Source organism: Neomonachus schauinslandi, chromosome 9 (genome assembly GCF_002201575.2).
Source record: "Neomonachus schauinslandi chromosome 9, ASM220157v2, whole genome shotgun sequence".
Lineage (NCBI taxonomy): Eukaryota > Metazoa > Chordata > Mammalia > Carnivora > Phocidae > Neomonachus > Neomonachus schauinslandi.
The window spans coordinates 46,331,211-46,348,011 of NC_058411.1; positions in this window are offsets into that span (position 1 = coordinate 46,331,211).

The following is a 16,801-nucleotide window of genomic DNA, read 5'->3' on the forward strand; positions in this document are numbered from 1 at the left end:
GAATACCCCTCCCCCAACTGAACAAACTTCAGACCTCATAAATCTAAATCATGAGTGGGTCTATAGAGAAGCAAATGAATGATGTTAAGAAAAATTTTCCAAACACTGAAAGGCGAAATGACTTCCTTTTTGTGCTAGGGCCCTGTGTAATAGGCCTTGGTAAGGGTCATCCGAATTCAGAAGGGTATAAAGTTGTCTAACTACCAATTATTTATTAGACCATTTAACAATTTGTAAGGGTAGCCTTTAAACTTTGCAGAAAACTGCTAATGCAAATGTTTTTTTCCTATTGCTATGGACTGCATTGTGCCTCCTTCCACTCTTCCTCTATGTCAAATCCCTAACCCCCAGTATGATTTGGAGATGAAATATTTGGGAGGTTATTATATTTATGTAAGGTTATGGTTGGGGGGGGGGAGTGCCTCATGATATGATTAGTGCCCTTATAAGAAGAGACACCAGGAAAAAAAAAAAAAAACAAACAAAGCAAACACAGTCAACTAATATTTGATAAGGAAGCCAAGAACACTCAATGGAGAAAAGACAGTCTCTTTAATAAATGGTCCTGGGAAAATTAGATATTTACATGTAAAAGAATGAAACTAGATCTCTGGTTTACACCACTTGGAAAAATAATTCAAAATATATTGAAGACTTAAGACCTGACACTATAAAAATTCTAGAAGAGGGCGCCTGGGTGGCTCAGTTGGTTAAGCGACTGCCTTCAGCTCAGGTCATGATCCTGGAGTCCCGGGATCGAGTCCCGCATCAGGCTCCCTGTTAGCAGGGAGTCTGCTTCTCCCTCTGACCCTCCCCCCTCTCATGCTCTCTGTCTCTCATTCTCTCTCTCAAATAAATAAATAAAATCTTTAAAAAAAAAAAATTCTAGAAGAAAACATAGGGAGTATACTCCTTGACATCGATCTTGGCAATGATTTTTTTGGATATGAGACTTAAAGCATGAGCAATAAAATAAAAATAAACAAGTGGGACTATATCAAACGAAAAGGCTTCTGCTCAGCAAAAGAAGCCATCAACAAAGTGAAAAGACAACCTATAAAAAGAAAATATTTGTAAATCATATATCTGATATGGTTTTAATGTCCAAGATATATAAAGAACTCATACAGCTCAACAGCAAAACAAATCAATCCAATTAAAAAATGGACAAAGTAACCTGAATAGATTTTTCCAAGGAAGATATTCAAATCGCCAACAGGTACATGAAAAGATGTTCAACATCATTAATCATCAAGGAAATGCAAATCAAAACCTTACACCTTTAAGAATGGCTGTCATCAACAAGATAAGAGATAACAAAGGTTGGCAAGGGTATGGAGAAAAGGGAACCTTTGTGCACTGTTGGTGGGAATTGTACCAACTGTACCAACTGTAAATTGGTACAGCCACTGTGGAAAACAGTATGGAAGTTCCTCAAAAAATTATAAGTAAAACTACCATTTGATCAGCAATTCCACTTCTGGGTATATGTCAGAAGGAAATTAAATCACAACATAAAGGAGATATCTGCATCCTCATGTTCATAGTAGCATTACTTATAATAACCAAGACATGGAAACAACCTAACTATCCATTAATTTATGTCCAATAAATTTATCCATTTAGTGGATAAATAAGTTGTCTCACACACACACACACACACACACACACATTGCAATACTATTCAGCTATTAAAAAGAAGGAAATCTTGCCATCTGTGACATGAATAGACCTTGAGGGCATTACGCTAAGTGAGATAAGTCAGACAGAGACAAACACAGTATGATTTCACTTATATGTGGAATATTAAAAAACAAACAAGTGAACTTATAGATACAAAACACAGATTTGTGATTACCAGAAGCAGAGGGCTGAGGAATGAGGGAGTTGGGGAAGGTGGTCAAAAGGTACAAACTTCCAGTTATAAGATAAATAAGTACTGGGGGGGGTAACATACAACATGATGAATGTTGTTAAAAATGTTGTATGGTATCTTTGAAAGTTGCTAAGAGAGTAGATCCTAAAAGTTCTCATCACATGGAAAAAAAATTTGTAACTGCATGAGGTGATGGATGTAAACAAACCTTATCGTGGTACTCATTTCACAATATATACACACATCAAATCATTATACGGCACACCTTAAGCTTATACAGTGTTGTGTGTCAATTACAGCTCAATAAAACTGGAAGAAAAGTATAAATTAGTTTTTAGATATTAGACTGATTTCTTTGAAATGTAACACTATGTTGGCATTGGCCGTGAGGTAGTTCAATTATATTAGGATTTCTCCAGATTTATGTTAAATCTGAGTTTAGGTTAACATTTGAAGTCCACCTCCCTACTGGCCATGAGATGAGGAGGAAAAAGCACCAGATAATATCTGATTGCTAACAGGAAATTAGTTTCTCCCTTCCTTCTCGTAGGATTGGTTGCTTATGCAACATGGTACTCTTCTGTGACCCCTTCTACTATAATACTTCTCCCTGTGGATTGTGGTTTCTGATACTGATGGTCTAGGTTTTAGGGATGAAGGCTGCCCTTATTGTTCTCTTCATCTGTGTTCATCCCTTCATTCAGAAAATATTTATTGGACACACAATATGTGTCAGATACTGTTCTAAGTACTGAGGACAATGCAGGGATTTAAACAGGTAACAATTCCTATCCTGTTCCCATGGAGATTATATTCTATTAAGGAACACATACAATAAACAAACGAATAAATACATGTGTTGGATGGTGGTTAGGTGTCGGGAAAAAGTTTTAAAAAGCAAAGAGGGATAAGAAGTGCCAGAACCGAGGATGAGGAGATAAGTTGAAATATTAAGTCAAGTGGTTCCTGGGACTATGACAATAAAGCTGTTGGCATTAAACAGTGTTCAGAGTTGGGGAACTAGCAAAGCAGATGTCTGGAGCATGAGCATTCCAGGCAGAAAGAAAAGCAAGTACACAGGCCTTGAAGCCAGGACATGCTTGATACATCTGAGGACTCGCAAGGAGGCCACAACTGGCATGAACAAAAGAGAGGGTAGTAGCACACAGGTCAGAGAAGTGTAGGGGGAGAGAAACACATGGCGTTGTAGGGCCTTTTCAGCCATATTAAGGATTTAGCTCTTGCCTTCAGGGAAATGGGTCCCTTGGGGAAGTTTCTAGAGGAGGAACTTTGCCATCTAATGTTTGAAAAGAATCACTTTGGCTGCGGTATTGAAGCTTGAATGGAGGAGGAGCAATAATGAAAGCAAGGAGACCAATTAAGAAGCTACTGCAATAACTCAAGTAAGAAGCATTGGCAACTTGGACCATGGTGGAAGTAACGAGTGATGGGAAGTGGTTAGCTTCTGGATATATATTGAAGTTTGCTGAGGGATAAGATGGAGGGTCTGAGAGCAAAAAGAAGATACAGGGATGACTCTATGATTTTTGGCCTGACTAACTGGAAGGGTGGTTAGAATTGCTCTTTCCTGAGCTGGAAGAATTGTAGGAGGAACCATCTGAAGGTAAGGAGGAGTTCCATTCTGAACCTGTCAAACATGAGATGCGGGTTATCTATCAAGCAGAGATGTCCAATAGGCAGTTGGCATGCGACTGTGGAGTTCAGGTGAGAGGTCTTTGCTAGAAATATAAAAGTGAAAACATCAAGGAAAAGATGGCCATTACAGCCATGAGAAGAAATGAGCTCAGTAGGGGACTGATGTACATAGGGAGGAAGTCCAAAGCCTGAGCACTAAAGAGCTGCACTATTCAGAAGTCGTTACGATGGGAACAAACCAGTAAAGGACTCTGAGAAGGAATGGCTAATGATAGAGGAGGGAAAAACCAGGCAAGTGTGGAATCCTGGAATTAAGAAAGAAGAAAGTGCTTCAAGAAAAAGGGAGTGATTAGCTAAGAAATGCTACCTATCGAGCAAATAAGATGAACACTGAGAATTGTCCACTGAATTTTGCAGCGGGTGGAGGTCTCTGGTGGTCCTGATGAGAGTAGTGTTGTGGGAATGGTGGAGGGGAAATCCTGGTAGACTGAGATCCACAGAGAACAGGAGGAAAGAGATCAGACAGTGAAGACTGACAACTCTTTCAAGGGATTTTACTATCAAAGGGGGCAGAGGAATGGCTCAGCTGCTGGAGGGGGGTGTGGGATCAAGATAGGGTTTTTGTTTTTAAGATGGTAGGAAATAGCTATGCAAACGTGACTCTGTAGTGTGTGATGAGGTGGGTTTCACGAGGATGAGAGCTGTCACCTGAGTACACTGGAGTGAGAGAGGAGAGTGAGGTGAGCTCCAGTGATAATGATGATGAGCTGTGGAATCTGAGCTAGATAAAGAGGGAATGAGGGATGGAGGCATAGAGAAAAGGGGGTAGGACACAGCCTGTAGGTATGTCAAAGGGCTGCTGTAATTAAAGAAGTTTAGAGTGGGAGAGAGAAACTGCCAAGGTCAGCAGATGGTGGCTGGGATGGAGAAGGGGTCATTGCTGATGGCAATGACAAGTCCAGGATATACCCATGGGAGCGGACACCTGAGGCAGGGCGGATAAGACCCTGGGAGGACTGTGAGGCTGGGTGGGCAGGAGGTACCCTGCCGCTTTATGGAGGTGGGTTCTGTTCTGGCTGATCAGTGTCTTGGCCCTATCAGCTGTTACATATGTGAAGGTTACTCCTAAGTCCAAGCAACTGAAAGTCTCACCAATATGGACCTTGACATCCCCAAGAATTGTAATAGGAGCCTTTGGGGAGTGTGACAACGGGCTAAGAGCCTTCAGGGAGTGAGGGTCTGTAATGACTGCACATCAAAACATTAGGTGGGAGGACGAGGATAACCCTCCATGCTGTCTCCAGCCCTGAGCCGCTGGGATGTTCCTGAAGGGTGAGCACAGAACTATAGGGTGAGGAAAACCCAAAAAGGATTACCAGAGGAGAAAAAAGACCCCCAAATGGAGTACAATCAGGAACAAATTTCACCAGCTTCACAATTTAGTCTTGGAGCAGTCCAAGCAATTGTACTGGTCCATAAACTAGGCTACCTCTTGTGGCCGTAAGAATACTTAATTCATATGTGCTTATAATTCGTTCCAGAATTCTGTGTGCCTGTGAGTCAGAGAGAGATCATAAGCGAAACTACTGAGCCCAGCAAAAAGGATCTGTTTTCTTCTGCTTTTGTTATCATCTTGATTTATTCCTTCCTCCCTTTTTCCTCCTGTCTCCCTTATCAGTCAGAGCCAGGAGAAGCTATATCTAGAAGTGTTCAAGGTCTTCTGATTCTGCTTTCCTTTATGATAACAGTTGGGGCCTGGAACCATTTTCAGGCGGGCACATCTCTGCTGGTAGAAGACCCAGAGCTCTGGAAAGGAGGAAAGTCTCCCAAATGAAAGAGCTAATTGAAGACCAGGCCCGTCCACCACCCATCCACTTTGACGTGTCTTCCTGAGGCCTGCAGTGCCCCACCCATTATGAGGCAGCCTTCCCCAGGGCTGTGGCTTTCACCCCATGCTGACTCAGATCTCTGGGGGTGGGGGTAGGGGATGAAAGGACTGTTTGGGACCATCAGCCACAAAGGCACCAAATAACTCATGCTGAGGAAGCTAGTCGTTTTTTCACCAAGTCGTTTTTACCAAGATTGTCATACCAATTATCGTGGCCACTGCCTCAAAGGAAAATGGGACCTGCCTTCTTCCCCCATCCTTCTATACCCCCAACATCTATCCTGCATTGTTCTTTTGTCTTCTGTAGCTTTATGCTTCCTTAGTCTGCTCCTCCCACTCGACCCTTTTCTCCAAACTTTTTACCCCTCCTACTATGCCCTCTGTAGCCACCATTCCGCAGAAAATGCTTCTCCATTTTTCCTTTACAATAGTATTCCACCACCACAAACTGAAGCCTACCTTCTCCCAAAGGCGCACGGTCTCTTGCTTCCATGTCCCGTGGAGGTGCTGTTTTTCCTGCATGTCTGGAGGCAGGGGTTGGAGTCAGGATACACCCTGCCCCCTGGTGCTGCTTCTCCACCATTTGTAAACTCTGCCAAAGTTTATGCCTCTTTTTTTTTTTTTAAAGATTTTATTTATTTATTTGAGAGAGAGAAAGAGTACAAGAGGGGGGAGCGGGAGAGGGGGAAGCAGACTCCCCGCTGAGCAGGGAGCCTGATGCGGGACTCGATCCCGGGACTCCAGGATCATGACCTGAGCCGAAGGCAGTCGCTTAACCAACTGAGCCACCCAGGCGCCCAAGTTTATGCCTCTTGATGTTACCGTTTTCTACCTCCCATAAACCCTGAAAATCTAGACATGTGGCCTGTATCATAAGTTTTCTCACCACGCCCAAATCTGACATAATTCTGGGATATTTAAACATACATGTGGATGATTATCCAATACACTAGCATCAAAGCTGAGCTAGTTGCAGCCTGGAAATGCTTGATAGGAAGGGATACCAGTCTTTCTAGCTTTCTCACTACACCCACTCTTCGAGGGATTACCAGGACCAACATTCCTTTTCCTCCTAATTCAGCAGTCGTCAAAATTTAACAAGATGAGAATCACCTGGAGGACTTGTTAAGTCAGAGTGCTGAACTCCAACCCCAGAATTCCTGACTCAATAGGTGGTCTGAGATGGGGATCAAGAATTTGTATTCTAACAAGTTCCCAGATGATGCTGATGTGCTGGTTTGGGGGCCACACTTTGAGAACACTGTGCTAATGTATGTGCCCAATGGTTCGCAAATTACCTTCATATCAGAATTCCCTGGGGAGCTTCGAAACTATGGATGTTTGTGTCTGCGTCCCATGCCCTGAGATTGATTTAATTCACCTGAAATATAGCGTGGCCTTTGAAGTTTTTAAGAGATCCTAAGGTGATGCTGTGTACAGGTAAGTTTGGAAACAGCTGGTATCAAGACCTTCTATCTTCCCCTGCTCTCCTACCCATCCTCGTCTATATGGTTAATCATCCAAACTATACCTCCCACCTGGATATTCCCCTGTATCCTTGTGTGAGCCTCCTCCCCTGAGGAAACCTGTGTCAATCCATCTGCTCATTGTTCCTAAATGCTAGCCATCAAGTGTGGCTGGAGAAAACCACACAGCTTTCTCATTCTATGGCTCACCCTAGTTGTGCTCACTCATTGGCTTTTAACTTCTCCTTGGTTCTCTCTAGTCTCCATCTCCCTCACTATAATTATCACTATTAATAATTAACAATAATAATGTCAAAACTTCACCATTCTAATATCCCTGTGTGAACTCTTCAGACGACCTTCTACTTCATCGACTAAAACTGATTCCATTAGAAATGATGTCTTTCAATTTTACACTCTATCCAAATAACAAATTTATCTGTAGTCACACCCTTTCTTTTACCCCTTCATCTCGGAGGATGCACCCCTCTTTCCGTATACCTTCGCCTTCCCCTCTCTGCCGGCTCTGGACCCTCTGCTCCAGCTCCTCATCTTTCTGGACTCCGCTTCCGCCTCCCTTCCTTATTGCTCTCTCAGACACATCCCAGCTACCATTTCTCAGCCCTTGCTGCCCACTGATGGCTGACTCAAAAGTAGGAGTAAATCCTTCCACGTGCTTCCTTTGGAGGCTTTAGAATTTGGTATTCAGAATTCTTGGTCTTAATTTTTTTTTCTTTTTTCCTCCTGCCTTGCCATGTGACAAGGGACTCTGCTCACACTGTCAACACCACACTTCTCTTTATTTCTAAAACACAACTTCTTTGTTCAATATGTGAGGCACTGATGCCTCAGCAGCATAAAGCTTTATACTGATGATACCTTTGTGCACAACCCATATTTACCGTTCAACAAAAGTCAGGCACAGAGCTCCTGTCAGCACAATGAAGCAACACCAAATCCAGCAACCCTTTGGGAATCCCGTTGTCTGGGGATTTGAGGGTCTCCTATTCACATGCTGACAACTCCAGCAGAGGCAGGGGAAGAAAAAAAAAGAAGGAAAATGACAAAAACACACACAGGAAGCGCAGTCCAGGAAGGAAATCAACAAGGCAGACAAAAGAGTGTCTGTGTAGTTTTGTTTGCTCGACTAATACAATTAAATAAACCTTGGCTTAGGAAGTGCGCCCCCAATTACTGTGGCCCAGGTGTCAGACTGGGTCTGCGGGGCTAGGTGATATACAGGGGATTTCTTTCATCGTGGCTGTGAAAAACCTTACCACTAATTTATAGCAGAGTACAACTGTTGCTTCTATTCAAAATACAGAATAATTTAAGAGGGATAGCAGAGAAAGCTCGGGTACTAATTTTCCTCAGAACATATACTTAATATATCAAACAGTATATTCATATAGAATCACACACTATGCATGTGATGTTAAATGTTTCATTTATATAAATTTCTTATTTTGACACAATATAAAAATAGTTGACATCCAAAGCATGATATTTAAAAGAACAAACTGCTAAATTGGGCCTTACCAAATTAAAAACGTCTATGTTTCAAAAGACAACATTTAGAAAGTTAAAATATAAGCCACAGACTGGAAGAAAATATTTACAACCCATGTATCTGTAAAGGGCTTGTATCAAGAATATATAAAGAACTTTTTACAATTCAGTAATAAGATAATCAAAAGATGCGAATAGACATTTCACCAAAGAATGTATGTACCCGTGGAAAGAACATGAAAAGATGCTCAACAGCATCAGTCATTAGGGTAATGCAAATTAAAACCACAATGAGATCACCATTACACACCCACTAGAATGACTATAATAAAAAAAAAGACAGATAATACCACATGTTGGTGAGGATGTGGAGAAATTGGAACTTTTATGCATTGCTGGCAGGAATGTAAAATGATACAGCCCCTTTGGAAAATAGTTTGGCAGTTTCTTAAAAAGTCAAACATAAACTTACCAAATGATACAGCAATTCCACTCCTAGGAATCTTTACAAGAGAAATGAAAACATACGTCCACATAAAGCCGTAGATATAAATGTTTATAGGAGCATTAGTCATAATAGCCCCAAATGGAAACTTTTCAAATATCCATCAACTGGTGAATAAACAAAATATGGTAAATCCATACAATGGAATAATATTCAACAATTAAAATGAAAGAACCACTGATTTATGTTACAACAAGGATGAAACTTGAAAACATTATCCTAAGTGATGAAGGCCAGATGCAGAAGACTGTATATTCTATGTCTGATTCCATTTACATGAAGTGTTTAGAAAAGGCAAATTTATAGAAACAAAAGCAGATCAGCGGTTGCCTAGCATTGGGGGATGAGAGCTGTGATTAACTGTAAATGCGCATGAGGGAAGTTTTTAAGGTGATGGAAATGCTCTAAAATGAGATTATTTTACCTTGATAAAGCTGTATTTTAAAGAAGTGACCAATTCATAGTTCTTTAAATTACCACTGCATCAAATTTCCATTTCTAATTGCTAGAAATAAAACATGAGTAAACTCTTTCAAATATGGTGTAAAAAATAATTACCCATCCCCCCAACCCCAGTCTCAGTCATTTGGTACACACACAGAAGAGGCTTCTGGGAGCTTCTGGTAGTTCATGAGGATGGTCAACCCTGCATCTGACCAGACTGATAGGAGGAGTTGGCCATTAACACCCAGACTGAACGTTGGGCGTCTGCCTTGGCTCGGCTCGTGGTCTCAGGGTCCTGGGATCGGGCCCCGCATCGGGCTCCCTGCTCAGCGGGAGGCCTGCTTCTCCCTCTCCCGCTCCCCCTGCTTGTGTTCCCTCTCTCGCTGTGTCTCTCTCTGTCAAATAGATAAAATCTTTAAAAAAGAAAACCAAAAACAAAACACCCAGACTGAAAAGTCTGCACTCCTCTGTTCTCACTTCCCCTTCACAAAGGAGAGGAAAGCCAGGAGTCTGGATAATCTGCAAATTAGATAATGATTATTGAATGCTAAGATAGTCAAATCATTTTTTTTTTTCCAGAAACCAGTTATTTTTGCCATCATCATATATTAACTATGGTTAAAGCTCGTCTTGTTCATCCTTTTGGGCTGTTCAACAGCATAGAATAAACGCACTGGTAGTATTTTCTGGTCTGGGACTGTACTGAAAGGTGTGGGCGACGCACCAGGACCATCTCCAACGTTCACTGAGCATCTCTCACTCATTAGGCATGTAAGCTGCAGAGCCACACAATGAAGATGATGCAGCCTTTGCACTCAAGGAGTCTGTAACCTGGCTGGGAAAGAAAGCTAAGAAATGCTTATTAGTAGACAATTAGTAAATGATAAAAAGCACTATAAAATCAAGGTAAAAACCTCAAAATGTTGCACTACAATATGGTTTGGATTCTGTACTGCTTGAACATTCCGTCATTTTTTTTGAGAAAAGTCTGGATAGCTCATATATAGGCTGTGGCTGGGTAACTGAAGGATTTGTTATGTTTCTGTGACAACTACTTATTTAGTGATGTTTTCTGGTCTGTTTTTTAAATTGTATGAATTACAAAACTGTTTCATTTCCAAGTCAAGATCTCATCAGTAAGGTTGAGCCAAACATGTATGTGCGTGCTCTCATCTACGCAGCTGCAAATTTTCTCTCTTTTTTTTTTGCTGATGCACTCAGTCCTGCAAAATGGCAAGGCTGATATTATAAGAAGTTGCCTTTCTGTTCTGATGACTATAAAGGGCACAGGGCAAATTTCTCAGTACTATGCATGGGCATGTTAGTTTACTTGGCCTTCCAACCCACACAGAGGTCCTTGGCAAGTGATGCTAAGTGTTTTCCCTGAGTTTCCCAGCAAAATCCAGATCTGTTAAGTGAAGGCAGACCACCATGATTTGTACTGATACTCTTTTTTTTTTTTTTTTAAGATTTTATTTATTTATTCATAAGAGACAGAGAGAGAGAGAGAGAGAGAGGCAGAGGGAGAAGCAGGCTCCCAAGGAGCAGGGAGCCCGATGCGGGACTCGCTCCCAGGACCCCGGGATCATGACCTGAGCCGAAGGCAGACGCCCAACCATCTGAGCCACCCAGGCGCCCTGTACTGATACTCTTGATCCTCTTCTGTGGTGAAGGGAATGGCCTCATTAGTGATTCCTTTCCTATTAGAAAGTCACCCCAACTTTTGAATATACACGTGAATTGTGCATATTAATAATAACAGCCCAGATTTTTGCAGACAAATCTGCACTCAGTTTATACAGCATTCCTATAGTCTTTAATACATTTAGCAAGTTGTAGAGATAGGAGTCATAGTTTAGCATAAGGTCAGGATTGAGGTTGGGGTATGAAGTAATGCAAATTAAAATAATGTCTTTCCCATCTGCTTTTATTCCCATCTCATTGTATTTATAGACCTCCACAGGAAGGGAAATGGCAACATACCTAGGCATTGCTCAAGTAATCCTTTTATGTGTGAATGTTCCTGGGGTGGAGAGGTTCTATAAAGTACATTCCTGCTTTTTCTATTTGTACCTGCACCAGCCTGAAGATACTTCCAGAAATGAGACTATTCCTGCTTCCAAGGCCTGTCTCATACTTAGCCTCAACCTGCTGCCACCTCCTAGAATGCCATACCCTTCACTCATATTCCAAATTACATTATAAGGTCTTATTTCATCAGAAACATTATCCCGACTTCCTTTACAATCTTGTCTTGAAATGCAATACAATGCAGAATATTATATTATTGAAAATGATGCTTACCCAACTGCTTAACTCTTGGGAGAAAAAAATCAAGTTAGACCTTTATTTCACATGACATGCCAAAATAAATTCAAGTGGATAAAAGCATTAAATATGAGTCCATCAAAACATAAAAATACTAGAAGGAAAGATAGCTAAAGATTTATCTGATTTATGGCTAGGAAAGCCCTTGCTAGAAAAGGTTAAAATCAACTGAAAAAATCATAAAGGAAAATATTGAATTGACTACATAAACAACAGAACCTATATGTATGTGAAATTATTAATGAAATTAATGAGTAAGCAAGAAGCTAAAAAGAGTTGTGAAAATATCAATAAAAACTTATTTAAATTAATAGGAAAATTGTAATATTTCTATAAAAAACTAATATCCCCAAAATATGAATAAGCAATTTGTAAAAGAAACCAATTTATAAATGGCCATTTTATTTTATTTTTGCCTTTTTTTTATATTTAAAGATTTATTTTTTAGAGTAGTTTTAGGTTTACAACAAAATTAAGAAGAAAGTACAGAGACTTCCCATATTTGCTCTGCCCCCTAACATGCATAGCCTCCCCGTATAAATGGCTATTTAAAAATGTTGAAGTTTCATCCTCATCAGCAATGGAAGTAATAAGAATTAAGGCAATAGTAAAATCTGAATTTTTTTTTTTTTTTAAAGATTTGTCAGTCTGATGGGGAATAGCTGCCTAGTGTTGGGGGAGAGGCAGCAAGAAATGCCTTCTCTTATTTGTGGGAGAATGAACTGGCCAAAACCTTCTGGAAGACATTTTGACAGGATGTATCAAATGCCTTTAAAATATTCATATGTTTTGACAGATTAATTCATCTGCTAGGAATTTACATTATGAACCACACACAAATGTATGTAGAAGAATGTTATGGTATTTACAATAATTTCTAACAAATCACAAGTAGCGTTTAGGTCCAACATTAGTGGAGTAGTTAAGGAAATTAGGGAGCAACCATATAATAAACTATTATGCAGTCATTAAAAAATATTTGGGAAATATTTCAGATGACACAGGAAAATGTTCCTGACTTCATAATAGCAAAAGGAAACTGCAGCAGTATAAAATGTAGTTCAGCCATGGAAAATTCATTTTTAGTGAATATAATAAAACATGTAAAATATTTACTGTACCTTTGAGTAGTGGGATTATGGTTGATTGTTTTTATTCTTTATACTTTCTGAACTTATAAAATTATCTACCATAGCAGGCATCTGCTTTTAATAAGAAAGAAAAATGTTTTTTCATGACACCATGAATAATAATATAAAAAATTATGATACTCAACATCCCATGATATGAGTACCTCAAACTAAAAATGGTTCTGCACAGCGAAAGAATCAACAAAACAAAAAGGCAGCCTATGGAATAAGAGAAAATATTTGCAAGCCATACATGTGATAAGGGGTTAATATCTAAAATATTTAAAGAATTCCTACAATTTAATAAAAACAAATAATCTGATTTTAAAATGGGCAGAGGATCTGAATAGACATTTTTCCAAAGAAGATATACAAATGGCCAAGAGACACATGAAAAGATGCCCAACATCACTCATTATCAGGGAAATGCAAGTCAAAACTATAATGACGTATCACATCCCACCTGTCAGAATGACTGTTATCAAAAAGATAAGAGATAACAAGTGTTGATAAGGATGTAGAAGAAAGGGAACCTTTGTGCACTGTTGGTGAGAATGTAAATTAGTACAGCCACTATGGAAAACAGTATGAAGGTTCCCCAAGACACACACACACACACACACACACACACACACACACACACGCTGGAATATTGTTCAGCCACAAAAAAGAAGGAAATACTGCCACTTAAAACAACAGGGATGGACTTGGAGGGAATTATGCTAAGTGAAATAAGTCAAACAGAAAAAGACAAATTCTATCTGATGTCATTTGTATAGAGAATCTAAAAAAGTCAAGCTCATAGAAACATAAAGTAGAACAGTGATTGCCAGGGGCTGGGAGATGGGGGAAATGAGAAAAATGTTGGTCAGAGGATATAAACTTCCAGTTAGAAGATGAATAAGTTCTAGGGACCTAGTGTACAACATGATGGCTATAGTTAACAAAACTGTATTGTATACTTGGAAGTTGCTAAGAAAGTAGATCTTAAATATTCTCACCACATTCACACAATGTAATTGTGTGAGGTGATGGAGGTATTAAATACTAACCTTATTGTGGTAACCATTTTTGCAATATATATGTATATCCAATCATCACATTCTACATCCTAAACTTACACAATGTTATATGTCAATTCTATCTCAATAAAGCTGGAAAAAAAAATTTAACAATATGAAAAAATTATGATAATCTTAGTGGAAAAGCAGAATTCAAAATATTAAATACAGTATGTTTATGCTTAGGTAAAAATAAATCTTATCCATAGAAGTAAAGATAAAAATTACTTAAATGAGGGGTACCTGGGTGGCTCAGTCAGTTAAGCATCCGGCTCTTGATTTCAGCTCAGGTCATGATCTCAGGGTCCTGAGATTGAGTCACATGTCGGGTTCCACGCTATGCGTGGAGCCTGCTTGAGATTCTCTCTTCACTCTCTACCTCTGCCCTCCCTCACTCTCTCTTTCTTTCTCTCTCTCTCAAAAAACAAACAAACAAACAAACAAACAAACAAAACAACCCTAAACGTGGTTCATTTTGGGTGGTGAGTTCATTTTGGGTGGTGAGACCACAGGTGGCTTTTTTCTCTTTTCCATTTGGATCAAAATGTACTGATGAATTTTTATAGTTTAAAAATGTTGTCAGCCATTTGTCAAATAATTCATGCAACAAACAATGATTTCATAACTACTGTGTGCCAGGCCCTGTGTATGCCAGTTGCTGGAGATTCCAAAATTGTTATGACAGAGTTTTTGCCCTGAAGGAAATCACAGCCTAGTATAGAAACAAGAATAAGATGAAGAAGAAAACACATGATTAAAATATCTGATCATGGGGCGCCTGGGTGGCTCAGTCGGTTAAGCGTCTGCCTTCGGCTCAGGTCATGATCCCGGGGTCCTGGGGTCGAGCCCCGCGTCGGGCTCCCTGCTCAGCTGGGAGTCTGCTTCTCACTCTCCCTCTGCTCCACCCCACTCATACTCTCTCTTTCCTTCTCTCAAATAAATAAATAAAGTCCTTAAAAAATACCTAATAGTAAATTCTATAATAGAAGAAGGGACTGGCTACTATTGGTGCTTTTGGATCCCAGAAGTAGGGCAACTAATTCAGACTGACTTGGAGAGTAAGAGTCATCAGGGGCAAATTTCACATGAGGGTCACAAAATAATGACATGCCATAATGGATGGTTTGAAGAGGGGGTTAAATTTGTCATGTATTCAGATGGCAATATCTTAATCAGGGTGACGTGATGTCACGTGAAATGCTTTCAAAGGAGGAGTCTAGGATGACCTGCAGGCTTCTGGCTTAAAGGTGCTGATATCTTTTAATAAGACAGGAATGTTGTTTGGGGGCAAGATGCTGTCCCCAGTCTTGGTCGTGTTGAGTTCAGTGTACCTGTGAGCTATACTAATGGAGGTGTCTTGTAATAGATAAGAGTTTGGGAGACAGAAGCAAAGATCTTAGTTGTGTGAATTTGGGTGAAGAACCCAGGGAGGATGCAGAGAGTGAGAAATGAAGCCAAGAACCTGGGACAGGGCTCAGAGGAACACACACATTTAAAGAGGCACCTGAGAAGAATCCCTCAAGAAACAAAAACCAAGAGAGAGTGAGGTCCAGAAGCCAAGTGGGAGAGAGCTATGGTTAGAGGTGCTGAGTGCTACAGAGAGTGCCAATGAATGAGAGCTCAAGAGCCACGGCTGGAGCCAGACCTTCTGTCCAATCTGTAAATGAAGGGAGAGCAAGGTAGGAAGAGAAGCTGGAAAGATGGGCGAGAAGATGGGAGCTGGGGAGTAATAGTGCTCTTAAGGCATTATTAAGGTCCAGAAGTATGTTACTAACATCCAGAGGAAACCCACATGTGCCAGACGTTAGGGTCTTGGTATAAAAAGCAAGTAAGATATATATCCCTGCCTTTACTGAATTTAAGATGTTATGGGAGACAGGCAACACCCAAAAGACTAGCTAAAGAATAAGTACTTTTCTTAAACTTCTTCCATACTTGACTCCTGGTCACAGAATCTAATATGTCAGTTAAATGGCTCTCAGCAATACATGCCTGCCCTTCTGAAACCTGAGCTGAGAGCCCAACCAAGCTCAGACAATGTCATCTCCAAAGAGGTTCTTGTCCTCTGTTACGTTCAGTTGCACTTCAACGGTTCTGCTGCTAGACTCATTAAATGCTCTCTATATCCAGCCACCCTGAATCCCTGCCAGGGCAATATTGTCATCCAAGAGCCTCTGATACATTTATCTGCCCCCACAGAAAAGCCATGTCTATTCAAAGGACAAGTAGGCACAGATCTGCTCCCTTCAGGGGTGCAAGCCACCTAGTTGCTGGCATGCTCCTCTTGGTCCTGACGTTGTTTTGTGGTTTCTAGGGTATGTTTTGTCTCCCCATGTGAACTGTAGACCCTTGTAAAATTGGGAGATGAAGTCTAGTTTTTCTTATGCCCCACAGACTCCAGTGCTCGGTACTTTGTGCAGCCCGTGCCCCTTCCCCCTTTCTTTCTGCTTTGAACCTGGACATGATGTATGGAGTGGGAAGGGTGATCTTGGGACTGAGAGGTGACCAAACACAAGGGAAAGGTCTAGAGCATCACCGAGTTTCTAACCATGACATCATCAAGCTTCTGAATTAATGCGAGCAGCCAGCTAATATAATAATTTATGTTATGAGAGAAAAATGCTTTTTGGCCCAAGCCACTTGTAAATTGAGTTCTGGTTCCTGCAACTATATGTCATCTACCCAGCATCCAACCTCCCACTTCCTCGCGAGCAGAATCCTGACTTCGTTCAGATATCCCTCCCCCCTCCACTCAGCTAGGTGCTCAGGTGATATGGATTCCAGCTCGGGTTCCGGGGGTGGCACTGGTCGGCCAAGTGTAATCCCATTCCCCTTGCCGGTGTTAAGGAATCAGTGAGGCACAGGGTGGGGGAAGGGCTGAAATCTGTTTAGGGCTTCCGAGGAAAGGCTCCTACGACCGATCAGTAGGAAGAGTCCG